The sequence below is a fragment of the Mus musculus genome, chromosome 3 (genome assembly GCF_000001635.26).
Source record: "Mus musculus strain C57BL/6J chromosome 3, GRCm38.p6 C57BL/6J".
In the NCBI taxonomy this organism is placed as follows: domain Eukaryota; kingdom Metazoa; phylum Chordata; class Mammalia; order Rodentia; family Muridae; genus Mus; species Mus musculus.
Genome location: NC_000069.6, coordinates 58130247 through 58140764, shown reverse-complemented (window position 1 = coordinate 58140764; position 10518 = coordinate 58130247). Strand labels below are relative to the sequence as shown.

The 10518-nt window shown below is 43.0% G+C and overlaps 1 long non-coding RNA gene across 1 annotated transcript in view; it reads right to left on the bottom strand.

Moving 5' to 3' along the window:
* The window catches only part of Gm40056, a 77647-nt gene that overhangs the window by 26298 nt on the left and 40831 nt on the right, over nt 1-10518 (bottom strand). The window lies entirely within an intron of this gene.

Genomic DNA, 10518 nt, shown 5'->3' with positions numbered 1-10518 from the left:
TGCACACTCACATACCTGCATATACACACATGAACACTCATGCACACGTGCACACACACACACACACACATACATATCTGAATACACATACCTACATACACACACATGCACACACATGTACACACAATTGTGAACATATACACACACTCACACATAATGCAAACACACACACAAGTAAATAATATAAAAATAAGTAAACATAATCAAAATGGAAATTTAACTTTATACTATAGTCACGATTAGATTCTTTCAGAAGACTAAAAGATTAAATTTTAAAGGTCCATCTTTAAAAATTACTTTATATTTGACTACTAAAAGTGGCTCAGTCTGAATGTCTCTGAGGCACGTTGAGTGTGGGTTTGTCTTAGAAGTCGGAAGAGTTTTCACTCTGCTATCTCAGACCCTCTGATCATCAGCCAAGCCCTAATATGATTTATTTTTTTTACCTCACCCCCTTTTTTATTTATACAAATGAGATTGAACTATTTTGTTCAAGATCGTTGCTTTGGAGTGCCGTGCTGGCTAGTGTTATGTCAACTTGACATGTCACCTAAGAGGAGAGAGCATCAATTGAGAAAATTCCTCCATCAGTTCAGGCAGGCCTGTAGGGCATTTTCTTAATTAGTAATTGATGGGAGGCGTCAGCCTCTGATGAGTAGTACTCTCCCTAGGCTTGTGGTTCTGGGTTCTATAAGAAAGCAGGCTGAACACGTGAGTAAGGAGTACTTCTCTGTGGCCTCTGCATCAGCTCCTGCTTCTGTGTTTCTCCTCTGTTTGAGTTCCTGCCTTGGCTTTCCTCAGTGGACCGAGATCCAGGATATATAAGCCAAATAAACCCTTTCCTTTTCAAGTTGCTTTTTGTAATGACGTTTCATCACAACAATGCTAACAGGGGCTAAGTCAGAAACTAAGTCAAGCTTGTGGCTTTCAAGCACTCTGTAGTGTGTTGTGAGTGGAGGCCGGTCCAGAAGTGAATGGGAAGAGTTTTGAGGCTCTTTGCTGTTAGAACCAACATCCCTACTTGTCTTGTATTTCTTTGGGGAGTCTGTATTTGAGCGTTTTCTATTGCTTAAACAAAATACCTTAGGATTTTATACTGTTGAGGGTATTTACTCATAGCAAGAGGCCATAGATCTGTCTACCTATACATGCCTATAAAAAATGTAAGCTTTAGCAGGAAGGCAAAGGCAAGGAGAAATTTGCTGCGGGTGGATATGGTGTTCCCGCATAGAAAGCAGCGATTAGGAGTGAGAATTCTGATGAGTTTCAGGTCTTGTCCTTATCTTTATGAGTTCTGGGGCTTTGGGACAATAACTTATCATCTGTTTGTTCTTGGGCAAAGGTTATAGTTCTTGCACTATTAGCAGAGTTGGAATTGGATAGAGAGCAAGAGAAGGGTATAGTCACAGGGGACAACACAGAGAGACAGCAGTGTGTAGTTTGTGGCTAGTTGGGATGCCGTTGGCTTTGTTCTCCGACATGGGAGGCATGAAGAAGCCTGTGTCTGACAAAGTGCACAGTGCTAGAAGAGCACCCTTGAAATTGAGGTTACCCTTTGGGCTAGTGTATAGATAGTCAGCACTTGCTGACACGCTGAAGTAGTGCTTAATAGGTCATTCATGGAGGCAGATCCATGCACTACCAGGAGAGCCTGTTAACTGGTCAGGCCTGCTCAGCATGCTGAAAACACAGCTAAGACCCTCTGCAATGCATTTGGACTGATGGACCACAGGTGTAGGACTTGTGTGGGCTCACTCACCCACTTACTCACTCACCCACTCAGAGAGAACTGGGAGGATGTGCTCATACCCCAATGCAAGAGTTATCTTCCCAAAGTTGCCTGTGGGAATTGCGCCCCCTTGTGGGTGACATAGTCTGAGGAAATGGATGCCAGTCTGACAAGGATAACCCAAAACTTCAATAAAGTCAAATATTACAGAAAGCATGTGTCTCCACCCCCCAGGGACAAACTACTACGAAGAAGCAAGAAATTTTATCAAGTACTTTTTGGGAAAAACTAGGTTGGGGCTCTAAAATTAATGACAAAATTATTTGGTTTGCACTTGAAGATAGAAATTAAACCACAGCTTCCCTTCCTATTTTCTCAATGTTTTTTTTTTTCACACATAAAAGGTGAAGTTAAATGGCAATTTCCATCCCTTGTAGTTTTAAATGATTGCAATCTCTCTCTCTCTTTCTCTTTCTCTTTCTCTCTCTCTCTCATCACATGTCTCTCTCTAGCTTTATCTGTATGTAAACTGCTATGACTGAGTCTTTTTCTTTACGTATGCATGAAAATGTCTGTGTCTGTCTGTCTATGTATCTATTCTTGATTTTAGAGCAAGAGGTAAACATAATACTTCACGTCTTAATATTTAAGCAAATATATCCCCAAAAGAATAAGCATCCAAATGCTATCATTAGTCTTAAGAAAACTGCAGTGGTTTGAATAGAAATGGCCCCCACAGACTCAAAGTGTTTAAGTGCTTGGCCCACAAGGAATGGCATTACAAGTGGCCTTGTTCGAGGAGTTATGTCACTGTGTAGGTGGCCTTTGAAGATAAGATCAGCCTACTATAGAATTCCAGCCTCCTCCTTTGGACCAAGATGTAGAACTCTCAGCTCCTCCAACACCATGTCTACCTGCATGCTGCCATGCTTCCCCCCATGAAGATAATGGACTGAACCTCTGAAACTGTAAGCCAGCTCCAGTTAAATGCTTTCCTTTATAAGAGTTGCCTTGGTCATGGTATCTCTTCACAGCAATGGAATCTCTATCAAAGACAAAAATTAACAATTAAAAAAATATCTAATATTAATTCTTCCAACTGTGCTCTGTGATGATTAGTTCCATCTTAACTCTTAGGAGGCACCCAGGCACACCTTTGAAAGATTTTCCATATTAAGCTTATATCTTCTGAGAATGTCTGTGAGGGGTTATCTTGATTAAGTTAGTAATATGGGAAGATCCATATTAATTGTGGTCCAGACCATTCCCTAATCAAGGAACTCTGGGCTGAATAGAAAGTGTTTAGAACCTGTGTAGTGGCATGCATGCACCGGGGCTTGGTAGGAAGCCCAAGGCTCCTTCTCTGTCTCTATTGCACCAAGCTTAGCACTAGATTCTAACCTTGATGCTATAGTGTGACCACAAGTGGTTGTTGGAAAGCCAGCAATCGTACCTGCTTTCCACACAGTGAGAAGAAAATGAGAGTCTGCCTTCTTGAAGAGACTTCGAAGTCCCAACAAATTACTTGCCATCAACTTTAATTACAAGAAGGGGTTGGGGGTCATGACTTTTATTTTAGCTGTTCCTTAGAGAATAAAACTGGATATCAGTCAGTGAAGAAGAAAGAGAGAATACAGATGGAAAGAGAACTACCACCCTCTCTCTGCCAAACCATCCAAGCTAGGTTGTATAGACAGGCAAGTCTACAGCGAGCTCTGAGAAAGTAGCATGGAGAGCGATCTGGTCTCATGGGAAGAAACAAGAGCCAGGAGCTGCAGGCTAGAAATCCGGGTGGCCATGCTGGTTGTGTCTGCCAGGGTTGCGTGGTTTATTCTCTTTTCTTTGCTCAGCACCCACTGCCTTGGGTTGCTTGCTTATTTGCTTATTTTGAGACAGAGTTACTTGAGGCAGCCCATCCTTGCCTTGAACTTACTATGCAGCTCGTGTTGACCCCTGCTCCTTTCTTCCCTTGCTGCTGAGAGTATCACCGTGACCCCACCCCCAATCTCTGTCTCTCATCTTAGGGGAAACTGAGGAAGATGTGAGGTGTCTTCAGATTCTGTCACCCACTTTCCCTGTAAAGAGAATCTGGTGCCTTCACTTTAGCTAAGTCTTATTCTTTGGGGTCAGTGGCCACAGTGTACCTTCTGCAAAGACTTTACCCCTGACCCCAACCCCCATCCCCTCTGTGTGTGTGTGTGTTCTCAGGAACACACATACACACACTCTTTAGAAGTACCTGTTTAGGTAAGAAGCGTCCTTCTTAAAGGAGCTTTTATTTCTAAAAAGGACCAGAAAGTTCACATCCAAAGAGAAGATTCTCTAACTATGAAATCTTAAGACCTATGAGCTAGCGATACCTCATCAGTTAAGAGCACTGACTACTCGTTTAAAGGACCTGGGTTCAATTCCCAGAACCCATGGAGGTTCACAACTGTCTGTAATTCCAGTCTAAAAGGATATAATACCCTCTACTGGCTTCTGGGCACCAGGCACACATGTGATGCACAGTCATACACGAAGCAGAATACACACACACATAAAACTAAACATAAAAATTAATTTATTTAAAAAAGAAGAAATCCTAAGGCCTAGAAATGGTATTTGAACCAGTACATGCAGGAAGGATGGAGTGAAGCCTGAATCTATCTTTAGTGCTTTTTTGTTTTGTTTTGATCATTCTGAACCATTAAAAACCCCGTCATTTACTTCTGAGCTGGGTGGAGGTACTCAGCTCGCCAGAATATTCCGTTCCCTGGCCTGCCAAGTAACCGCGGGTTTACTGTCTTGCCGGGAGTCAGGGGTGGGGTCCTGTCAAATAGGCTCCACACTTGCCTGAGCTTTAAGATGCTGACTGATAGTCAGCGCCAGCCAGCCCACTGACTGTAATTGTTGACAGCTGTGTCTTGAAAAGCATTCCTTTTGTTGCTCATCCTGCTGAGTGAGTCAAATTGCTTCATTAACATTTAGGCCATGTTACTCGTTCAAGTGATCACAAGGTATTTAGACTTCAGAGCAGAGGGGGTGTTATTTTGGTGGGTTCTTTTCTTTTTTTCTTTTTGTGCCAAACATGACAAGCCCCCATTTTTTTTGTAATGAGTTTCTGTGTTTGCTGGTGCTTTTGAACAGTGGATTCACATCTTTGTTCATTTGTCATGCAAAGACGTGTGGCAGTGATTGTTACAGGTTGGCCTAGTTATTAAGGCCTTTTATATTTGTGAAGAGCAAATTTCAAATTGTTTCTTAGAATAATGATGACTAGTTTGCTGCTTCCCTGCCCAAGAGGAAAGTGTCCTCTCCAGTGGCCCAGTGGATGTTTGACAAGTTGGGGGGTGGGGAGGGGGACATACTGCCCTTACAAAAAAGTCTTTATAGATTTCACTAAGCTTAAATGTATGACGTAAGGCAAACACAGGGAACTTTCTTTTTTTTTTTCATTTCATATTTTTTAATTGGGTATTTATTTCATTTACATTTCCAATGCTATCCCAAAAGTCCCCCACACGCTCCCCCACCCACTCCCACTTCTTGGCCCTGGCATTCCCCTGTACTGAGGCATATAAAGTTTGCACGACCAAGGGGCCTCTCTTTCCACTGATGGCCAACTAGGTCATCTTCTGATTCATATGCAGCTAGAGACACGAGTTCCATGGGGTGGGGGGTATTGGTTAGTTCATATTGTTGTTCCACCTATAGGATTGCAGATCCCTTCAGCTCCTTGGGTACTTTCTCTAGCTCCTCCATTGGGGGCCCTGTGATCCATCCAATAGCTGACTGTGAGCATCCACTTCTGTGTTTGCCAGGCCCCGGCATAGTCTCACAAGAGACAGCTATATCTGGGTCCTTACAGCGAAATCTTGCTAGTGTATGCAATGGTGTCAGCATTTGGAAGCTGATTATGGGATGGATCCCTGCATATGGCAGTCACTAGATGGTCCATCCTTTCGTCACAGCTCCAAACTTTGTCTCTGTAACTCCTTCCATGGGTGTTTTGTTCCCAATTCTAAGAAAGGGCAAAGTGTCCACACTTTGATCTTCATTCTTCTTGAGTTTCATGCGTTTAGCAAATTGTATCTTATATCTTGGTTATTCTGAGTTTCTGGGCTAATATCCACTTATCAGTGAGTACATATTGTGCGAGTTCCTTTGTGATTGGGTTACCTTACTCAGGATGATGCCCTCCAGGTCCATCCATTTGCCTAGGAATTTCATAAATTCATTCTTTTTAATAGCTGAGGAGCACTCCATTGTGTAAATGTACCATATTTTCTGTATCCATTTCTCTGTTGAGGGGCATCTGGGTTCTTTCCAGCTTCACAGATCAACTTAAGATGAATCCTCTTACATATTTTCCCACATGACATTTATGCTTAGAAAGCACTTTCCCATAAGAACTCAAGAGCTATAGCCATTGCTTGTTACTTGGTTGAGTCTCCAGAAGAGAAGGGACTGTTGCAGACCCTAGTAACTTATCTATGTTGTTCCTTCTTCCTAGCAGAATCCAATTTTTGTGAAGGTGGTGATGCTCTGTGCCAATAATACTTGCCTTCCAAACTTCCTTGCAGTTAGACGTGGTTTACGTGACTCCATCTTGCCAATGAAGTGTAAGAGAAAGTCATGGAATACAGTGCTTAGAAGAAGCAAGTTTACTTGGCAGCCCCAGGGGCTTTTGTTCCCATGTTGTTTTCCCTTGCCTCTTTTTGTACCTTAGAGCGTGACTACAGTGGCTGGAGGCTACACAACAGTCCTCCTGTGTGCTTGAGGAAATCGGAAGGGGCCCAAATCTCTGTGAACAGCCTAGAGAAGCTATACTGATTTTCTCTGTCTAGTTCCGGAATTCTATTATCCATTTAAACAAGTATAACAGGTTCCCCGTTATTTTCAGTCAAATATTCTTTATTTGCATTTCAAATGTTTTCCCCTTTCCAGTTCTTCCCTTTGGAAAACCCCTAGCCCATTCCCCCTCCCCCTACCTCTATGATGGTGCTCCCCCACCCACCCACTCCTATCCTCCTGTCTTGGCATTCCCCTACACTGGGACAGGCTCGAGGGCCTCTCTTCCCACTGATGTCCAACAAGGCCATCTTCTGCCACATATGTGGCCAGCACCATGGATCACTCCACGTGTATTCTTTGGTTGGTGGTCCAGTCCCTGGGAGCTGGGGGGTGGGGTGGGGTGGGGTGTCTGGCCTGTTTTCAGTCAAACATTCTTTCTCCTTTTACTTTTTTTGTAAAGCTAATGTTGTGAGAAAGAATTCTAGGAAGAGGCATAAAGTCACTGAGAGTTGGGGTTGTTTCATTTGGGTATGGCTGGAGCCTATTCTGGTAGTCTATTACTAATCACTCTAAAAATTTAGGACTTAAAGCAACAGCCATTCAGTCTCCTGACTTAGTGGTTGGGATCTCAGGTAGTTGATCTCAGCTGGACACTTTTTCTTCTCTCTAAATTGGTGCAAGTCACTGAGTGATGCTCAGCAAGTAGATAGGCTGGACCAAGGCAGCTTCACCTACATGTCTGATGCCTTAGCATCAAAATTCACAGAGCAGGGATTAGCAGGGTCTCTCAACGACAGCCACATGCGCCTTCTCCAGCATGAAGAATTCACCGGGGCTGGATGGATATTGTACGATGGCTCAGAGTATTCAGAGAAAGAGTTCCATAGAGAGAAGCCTGCAGCTCCTGAAGCCAGCGCCTGGGAGAAGGCAGACTAGTATGTGAACCAATGCATCACTGTATAGATTCTTGGGCAAAGGGGATTTGGATCTGCCTCCAGGTTGGATTGTCACCAAAGACTCTGTAGTTACCAGGACAATGGTCCATGGTTACTCTGACAACATTTATTTTATAGACCCACCACAGACAGGTAAGATAGCTGAACACAGGGATGAACAGGTATTTCTATGTGTCGCTCTAGGAAAAGCAATGTAGCAAATTGATAATGGAACGAGGAACACAATCGACAAAGTGCACTCCTGTTAGGTTTGAGGTTGTAGAGAATGAAAAATAAAAGTTTTCCCTCCACTTTTTAGTGCTCTTAGTGTTTTGTTGGGCTTACAGATTGAATTGACATAAAACAGATTAGGAGAGAAAAAAACATATTTAATTATATACACACACAGCACACAGGATTCCCACAAAAATCTAAGACTCAAACAAGCCTGGTGATTCCACCTTACACAGCATCTTGAGCTATGTGAAGAAAAGGGGACTTAGGGCTTCTAGAGGTGGTAAAGAAGAGGCACTGACCAATGGAGGAAGGACTGCATGGTGCCTGCCAGGTAGCACAGTCTGTCTTTATGTTTAGCAGGAACTTAATTTAGCTGTCTTTGTAAGTGTAAATTCTTTTACAAAGGCTATCTTTTTAGAGCTGCCTTTGTCTGTAGTTTCTTAGAATAATCATCTGAAAATACACCACAGAAGTATATTTTAGGGTAGCGCATCCTGGTCTCCTGCAGACATGGAGTGGTATGTTTTGATCCTCAAGGTTCTCACGGACTTTCCACAAAGTGTAACTCTTACAAGGTGTTTCTTGAAAATGCATGGTGGCACAAGGTAGCCATCATGATGGGACAGACAGACTGGTCCTCAGACCTGGAGTCCTTGACTCTTCTCTCCACCTAGTGCTAAGGGTGTGCGTGCCTACGAGCCCATCCAGCAATGCTTGGGGCTGCCATTTCACTATCAACACCATAACTGTGCTTTGTAATTTCCAATGTCTTTTCTGTTGTAAACTTCCATGGACCCAAACAGTCACTACCCACGATTATAAAAATGCTGAAGTCTCCACTTCTTTCCTTTCCTTAATTAAAAACAAAAACAAAAACAAAAACAAAACAAAACAAAAAAAACCAAGCTTCCTCTGGAATCAAATTCCACTGCACTTTTCTTCACAGACTTAATTTGCTTGTAGAGCAGACCTGAGAGAGAACTCGGACAAAGGCAATATTTTTGTGAGAACTAAATATGCCCAGTTAATTTGATTTCCCTAGCTTTTCCTGAGAACTCCTTCTTTCTAAACTTCCCCTGCTGTTTCCCTCTTAAAATTATAGTGTACAGTGTCTCCATCAATTTGTGCATTGGAACAGGACAAGCAGACTGAAGGAACAATCCAGACTTCACTGGTTCCCTCTGTGCTTGGGAATCGAGTGGTCTTAATAACAAAGCGAGTGGAAGGAGCTTCCGAAGAAATAACTTGGAGTTCAGCAAAGAGAAGGGGGCCCTGTGTGATCAACAGATGAATGCCTCCAGGAGCATAACACTGACCTCGGTGAGGTAAAACCTTCCTTTTTTCAAGGAATGCGCTCATTTCTTTCCATATTAAGGATTTTTAGAAATAACACGTATTTTAGTTTCACATGCATTTGGAACCGTTAAGTGACTTCTCAGACATCCGAGGGACTGGAGCACAGTGAATTCTGAGAATTGAGAGATGGAAGAGCTTGTCTTTCTGAGGAGCTAAAAATATGTGCGACTTTCTCATGACTTCCTACAGCAGCTGGTCAAATCTATTAATCATTTTATGGTTACAGAGAAACAAGACTTGGGTTCTTCAAGAGCAGTGGTTCTCAACCTGTGGGTCATAACCACTTTGAGGATCAAGCAGCTTTTTCACAGGGTTACCTAAAACTGCAGGAGAGCATAGATATTTATATTATAGTTCATAACTGCAGCAAAATTACAGCTGTGAAGTAACCAGAAAATAATTTAATGGTTGGGGTCACTGTAAGACCCCCCTTTCGGGGACCCCTACTCTAGTCTCGGGAGTGTGAGAGCACCCAAAGAAACACGAGGACCCATCTTGCTGTAATTACATGAGGACGTTTAATTACGGAGCTCCGGTCCGACATGTATCCCACACAGGAGATAACGGATGTCGGCCACGAGGCTCGAAAGCTAGGGGTTTTTATGGGGTAAGGGACTTAGGAGTGTGGAATTCAGCACAGCGACACACTATTGGCTTATTCAAACATTAACAGAAAGAACACAGGGCATCAGGACTTTGTTCCTGTGGGCTGGGGGCTTATCTTTGTTCACATAGCAACCAGTTGATGTATGACTTTACCCGGTGTCAAGGGGCAATAGACAGAGGGGAGGTTTTGGCCAGGTGGTGTTGACTCAGATAATATAGCCCTGCTGGTCCTTGCATACCTTTTCATCTTTACAGTCAAGATGTTCTTAGGAATGCCTTAACAACAGCCCTGCCCTGGCATGATTGGGGGCTGTTCTGCTTTGTTCTCAGTCCCAGGCCGGGCCCGTGGGCTCTTAAACTCACAAGTTACAATATTTTATCTTCCTTCATCACAACAACGAAAGGAGCTGTATTAAAGGGTCAGTCACAGCATTAGGAAGGTTGAAAACTACTGTTCTAGAGGGAATGGTTCTAGAGTAGGGTTTTCATGATCTTAATAGGATTTCCCACTTCTGAGTGCTGTAGCTTGTTTCAGCAAATAAATGTGCCACTTCAGCTTCACTTCAGATGGTCTTAACAAATCAGACAGCTGCACATCAGCACCTAGTCTCCTTTGGATATTTTGTCCCCAAGAGAATTCCGAGTACACAAATGTTACTTTGCAAGTGAGTAACATTATACTGAAATTTCACTAAATAGTAATGCAATAATCAGGATATTTACCAAGGACCAGTAATGTCTCCAAATAGGGTTCCTTTCCCCCCACCCAACCCCCCATGCACAGTTTAATACTGAGAGCTCTTATGTCTTCACTTGAAAGGTTGCAGTCCTGCAAGACAGCCTTCACCCTGGTGAAGACTCCTTCTAAGTCCGTCTGTT